Below are 6,623 nucleotides of genomic sequence, written 5' to 3' on the forward strand. Positions count from 1 at the left end.
GGGAGAAGGCACCCTGAGCCTTTCCCAGTCTTGCCTTTATGTCCTTTGATGCCCCACTGTCCTTACTGAGGAGGCTGCCCAGATAGGTGAAGTCCTCCACAAACTCAAGTGGTTTCTCATCAATAATGATGGGTTGTGTGGGGGTGGAGTTGACACATAGCACTTGTGTTTTGGAGTTGTTGATATTGAGTCCGACTTGTCTGGCGAAATTGTTAAGCCTGTCAGTTTTAGTCTGCATGTTGTCGTGGTTGGTTGATAGGAGTCCATTGGATGCCTCTAGGCCTGTCAGATGTGGTGTTGGTAGTGATCCAATCAATGGTGCATCACATCAGTAATACTTAATTAGCAAATTAGTGTGGACTTAAACTGTTATTCGTCTAGTACTCATTGTTGCGTAGGTTTGAAAAAGACGTCTGGTACCTGCTTACTTTCACTCCACTACATATCACGCCCTACCAACAGTCATTAAGACATGCAAATCCCTTGACTCCTTCAAAACCGCTCTCAAAGGGCACCTACGGATGCGGCTGCAATTCGAAACTGGCCCCTGTAAAATCTGAATCCCCCCCCACCGCCCCCCCCCCCCCCCTTTTCCCCTCACTGTATATGTTTATTTTCCCTTTTTACCTCCATTATGATGAATTCCTGTACTGTTCTTTGTCTATATAGAAGTGTCTATTTGTACGTCTCTAAATGTTTTGATGAATTGAACATGGTGGACCCTGTTGTAAACAAGTGTAATGCTTAATTGGGTCGTCCACTCACAGTTAACAGCCTTTGTATTGAGTTTGTGCTTGAAATGTACTGTAATTCTGCAAACTGTTAATACAATTTTCAATCAATCAATCAATCAAAGACAAATGGCCTCTGAATATCATGGGACCTAATGTTTTTGAATTTTGGGGGGAATTGTATACATTCCCAATTTCCCATAAAGCAATGCATAAAATGTACGTACTTTTTGTACGTTTGCGCGCGTGTGTGTGTGTGTGTGTGAGAGAGAGAGAGAGAGTCGAGAGAGAGAGTAGAGAGAGAGAGAGATAGAGAGGGGGGAGAGGGGGGTGATTGTGACTGTGAGTAGCCTACTGTGAGCAATCAGCAGCACCCCAGGATGATCAATTAAGGCAGCCAGTATGATGATGGATGCCAAAGTGAAGCCTCTTTGACCGAATGACCACCATTAAGCTGCATTGCTCCTCTAAAAGACTGTGTAGGCCCCTACTTCTACAGCAACATCGGAAACGCGGAAAGTAAAGTAGCCTATATTGGCAAAAAAGACTTGTCACGTTAATGCAACCATTGCATGAACAGCGGCTACTGCTCTACATTTCAGGGATTAATGAATGACTGCATGCTATTGCTCCCCCGTCTGATTGCTTAAAGTCGCATGTGAAAGTAGTTATCAGTCCAGATGGCATGCACACGTCACGCACACTGTCGCACAGGCACATTTGGTGGCATGATGCATCACCATGTGACAAGCCAACTTTAGGACTGTACGCTCAGATACAGATACAGTTACACTGTTGCAACTTGCAAGTTTGGAGAATGGTTTTAAATATATGGGGATAAGGATAATATGTGCGCATGTATGTTTTGAAATAGGAAGTTATGAAGTAAACAGAACGCTAGAGTTCTCAACCATACGTTCTGCAAGGTGGTATTGTAGGCTATAGGTGGCTGCGTTACGGGCCATGGCTCTTTAGCCGATTGGTAACAGATACGCGGTTTATTAATATGAGCTCCTGGCCGAGGCTATACAGTACGGTACCACATTTGTTAGTAAACATTTAAACAGGGAATTTCAAAGAAAACTACAGTTATCGCCTAAACTAAAGTGTGTGTGTGTGTGTGTGTGTGTGTGTGTGTGTGTGTGTGTGTAATTGCTGCCCATAATGGTTGGTCATACCTTTTAGAGTACACTTGCTGCTTTACCAGTCTTTAGTGTTTGAATGGTTTTGTGAATCCCAAGTCAGACAGTATTTCCATCTCTGTAATTATGAGAGCAGAGCTATTCTACAGCAATCCAGAGGATCTGTGGGCTGCAGAAGTAGTCTGTTTACTCAATTTCTCTCTCCCCCTGCTTTGCCAGCAGAGAGAGAGGGGAAAGTAATTTGGGATCAAGTGTAACAGGACCTTGTAGGGGAAATCCACTTAGCAACAGATCTTGTTGATAAGTTTTCAGGATTGCAGGTTGCATATCCCACACAGCTACAGTTTCACAAAACACACACCAGCATGCAAGTTTGCAACTACAGCCTGGCCACAGCAACTACATGCAGCAAGTAGGGCTGGGCAATATATCAAATATCAATAGGCCTATCGATATCGTGATGAAACAAGATATTGCCTGTGATTTGGGATATCGTAATATTGTGAAATGGCATGTGTTATAAGCACAATTTATAATGTAAAAATCACACCCGTGTGAAGTGAGGGGCGCTATCATCGTACATCATCATGACGTACGGTACTGTATAATAGACTGTCTATTTGCTCAGACCTATGACTTCACCATTCATTGTCAATGGGAATTTAATGTTTGTGTAGGACAAAGTTTGTGAGACAGACACCAAAGGAGTAGCCTATAGGAGGGGCTTGCCGCCCTCAAAAATGTAAAAACAATATATATGGTCACACATATCGTGACATTTGATGTTGTCCATATCGCCCAGCCCTCCTCACAAGCGACACAATATTTAGTGAACACTTGCATATCACATTCCAATACCATGAATGTAGCTCTGTATTTGAATGAGTTTCCCCAATATCGTGAAAAGGAAACTGCCCCAGAAGTGTAAACAGTTCCAGTTATATAATCCTTCAGAAGACAAGGTGAAATTCCTTCAGAAGACAAGGTGGAATCTCTCAGCAAAGATACAAATTCCTGGTCTAGCAGCACAGAGGGAGAGACAGATTGTTCCATCATACCCCCCAAAAATGGTGGTGTTCAATTATTGTCTTCACCAAGCCGAAGGCATGGGGAGAGTATGTTTTGCAGAATTTGTACCCTGTCCATCCATCCATCCGTGTGTCCGTCTGTCTGTCCGTCCGTGCACAGCTCATCCATTGGCTCCGGTCGATGCCAAACTGTGCACACACACTTCCTGGATGCCAATTCCGAACCTCTGCCCCAAATTTTACAGAGCGGCCAGTTATAGCGCCACCATCACCATGAGGCCAATGTTTGAGGGGCGCTAGCCCCTCCTATATACAGCTTTTGTCCCCACACGTCTCAAATTTGCCATTGACAATGAAAGGATATTTTAGGTCAAATGTCCGCCAAATATGACGTAAATTTGTGGCAACACAAACATTAAATGCCATTGACAATGAAGGGAAAATTTACGTCATATGTATGTAGACGAGGAAATCGGCTAACCAATCATAAATTCAGTTGTTCATGAGATGATGTATGATGATGTATAATGATAAGAGTGCCCCTCACTTCACACAGGTGAGATTTTTGAGTGGTGTAAACCACTCCTACAACTGGCTTTGTTAGTTTACGTGTCTGTCTGTCTGTCTGTCTGTTCGTACCAAAAAATGAGCATGGTTGCTATGGTCACCCAGTCCACACGGGTGTGATTTCATTACGTCAGACATTACGTCAGACCACAGCTGATCAGTCTATATAAGACCTTACACCACTCAGTTCACACAGGTGTGATTTTTTTAATATATTACTCGTACAGATTATATCCATAGTATACATCACGCAAATCAGTACATGATAAACACAGATTTGTCCGATTTTCCATATTCCATCTGATTGGCTAAGATTGCCTTCCAAAGTTTGCAGGATTAGTCAGTTTTTAACAGAATGCCTCTAATCATGTTTTCTGTGACATTTTGCACACACATTCCCACTATAGGCTGAGGAAGGAACACCACTTAAAAGTTTTTCAAATCAGCCTCATGGTGGCGCTATAAGAGGCTCTGTAGAGTCTTTACCTGCAATAACCACACTGATCTGTGTAAAAGTTTGAAAGAAAGCAGCAAATGAAAAAAAATTAACACTCATCTTTTACTTTCTCTATAACAACCTAAAACATGAACCTTGGTTGAAAAAAACTAAAGTTGTCCTTTAAACACATTTTTGTCAGGTGAAACCATAGAGTATATAAAAGGATAGAGACTGAACTGGCGCGAAGCTCCGCCCCCCCAGCTATTCATGTCAGTGGAAGTTGCTCAGTGGCGTTTTGAAGCACCCGGAAGACTGCCGGAAGTCCCTCCTCCGGACCTCAACTTTGAGGTCCGGGGTGACGTATGCAACCGAGCGCTCAATGTTAAAGCCCAGCTGCACGGGGTTTCCCGGTCATGAATCCACGGGTCCGCCTGTAGTCCCTCCTCCTACCACTAGGACCCAGACCTTCAACGTTGAATAGCCTCACTGGCCCCTTGGGTGAAACCCGAAATGTTGCTTTGACTCTTATAAAAAAGCTCTTGAACCAGCAAGTGGCAGTGTGCGGGTCTCCCTCCTTCTCTAAACGTTTGCTGCTCTGCTACCAACGCACCTGCTGAAAATTAAACCGGGTGTGCGGAAGTCTTCTCTCTATATGTCAGGTGAAACCTGACATACAATAGGCCCGTTTTTATTAGCGACCTAGTCATGATTGACTGCCCCCTAAGCCAATAGGAGTCTGACCCCATACACCCATTGCCTGCACACCCATTGCCATTGTAATGTACTATTTTACTGTACCGTACTGTACTATTCTTATTGTACTGTACTATTCGTACTGTACCATACTGTACTGCACTATTCGTACTGTACTAGCATTGCTGCTGCAGTGGTCAATGCAGAAGCAAATGTTAGTAGTAATGTTAGTAGTTAGTAGCACAGTACAAATAGTATGGTACGGCACCAGTACGGTACAGTAGGCCTACTACTACAGTACAGTAATGTACAGTACAAGTAGTATTGTACAGCACAGTATGTGTACTACAGTATAATATAGAACTTATTTTAGCCATTGTGAAAAAGAAGGTGCTTTATCCGATTCTCCATTTAAGGCGGATTAGTCTGGTCTGGCCACATCTTGGGCAGCCAGGGCCTGGGATGTTAAAGAGCCTGGCCAGCTTATCCCCTGAATAATGAAGTCGGTGTAGTATTTAAATTGAATTAAACCATGGCGTATACACATTGAAGAAGTGTGAATACGTAGTAGACTTTCCTGCCACATCTCCTCAGGAATCTCTACACCCAGATCTCTCCCCCTAGCTTTTGTTTACTGGTCTTAGATCCCGTATCAAATCATAAATCACAGACAGACTTAGGGGCCAAATTCCAGTATGTCCAATTGATTCTTGGGTGGTATGTATTATATACTATGAAAGAAGCATTTTCTGGATAAAACTACAAATGTGAAGAAACCTAAAGAAATGGGATCTGGGTATATTATGATCTGCAAGTGTTTGAAAAGAAATGAACATTTAGTCCGGAAAGAGATCACAAAAATAAAGTGCCCCTTGGGGCACCGGGCAAGGTCAGGTTATTGTGGCCTCCTGGTGGCGCTAATGTGAAAAGGGTGCCATTTCTTCTTATGCCTTTGATGGCAATTGGATGATTTAAGTAACCTCAGTAACATCACTGAGGATACATTTACAATGGCTCATAGGAATAGACTATGTGACAACCAGGTATAGTCTGGTGACCACCGGAGAGACGGGTGACAGCCGGAATGTAGACGGCACCCGGGTGAGCAGTATGGATTAGCGCCCCAGCCTGTGTCCTTCGTGAGGAGGAAGACCAACAAACCTTGGTGAGGCCTTTAGGAGGGCCATTATAATCTACCACTCCTGAATGAAGTGCCTGGTGCTGGGAGTCTGGTGCAACGCATAGGTCCTGGGCCTGGTGAGAGCAGGAGTGGACCTGGTGAGACGTAGGAGGGGCCCGGACAGGAGTCAACCCACAGAGCCTAGTCCTTCCACGCACCAGAATCTGGTTCTCCCAGTCCCAGCAGAGTAGTTCCAGAGCAACGGATTGTGTGGCCTTGCTCATTCCCTGATGGACTGATCGAGGGTAGCTACTGGGACGTAAGTCACGATTTGATCACCCTCTTGTAAACAAGTGTAATGCTTTAATGGGTCGTCCACTCACAGTTAACAGTCTTTGTATTGAGTTGTGCTTGAAATGTATTGTAATTCTGCAAACTAAAAAATAAATATTTTAGACCCGAAACCCTGTTGACCTCAGGATACATCACTGAGGATACGTCCCAGGTGCATCCATGCAATGTATTTTTAGTTACAAGTTAGTTACACGGACAGTGTGCTTCCCATGCCTTCGGTTGGTGGAGACAAAAACACCAGTCCATTCCTATACCAATGTTGAAATGCACTGTCCATCACCGATGGGGGGGACCCACTTTCTTTCTTTTACTGTGCAGCTAACTTGCTTGCCACCTTGGATTATTGCAGTTTAGAGCAGTTGTTCCCGGGGGTCCTCAGCTAAATCACTGATAGCTAGGAACCAAATTAAAGCTTACAGTTGTGTAAGTCTGACAGTGTACAAAAATCACACCCATGTGAAGTAAGTGGTGCAACTCCGTGTGGGGGTCCCCGGGGGGGGGGGAGTTCCAGACCCACAGGAACGCACCCAGGGTGCCGGCCCGATTCCG

This window comes from Electrona antarctica (genome assembly GCF_951216825.1).
Source record: "Electrona antarctica genome assembly, chromosome: 11".
NCBI classification, from domain to species: Eukaryota; Metazoa; Chordata; class Actinopteri; order Myctophiformes; family Myctophidae; genus Electrona; species Electrona antarctica.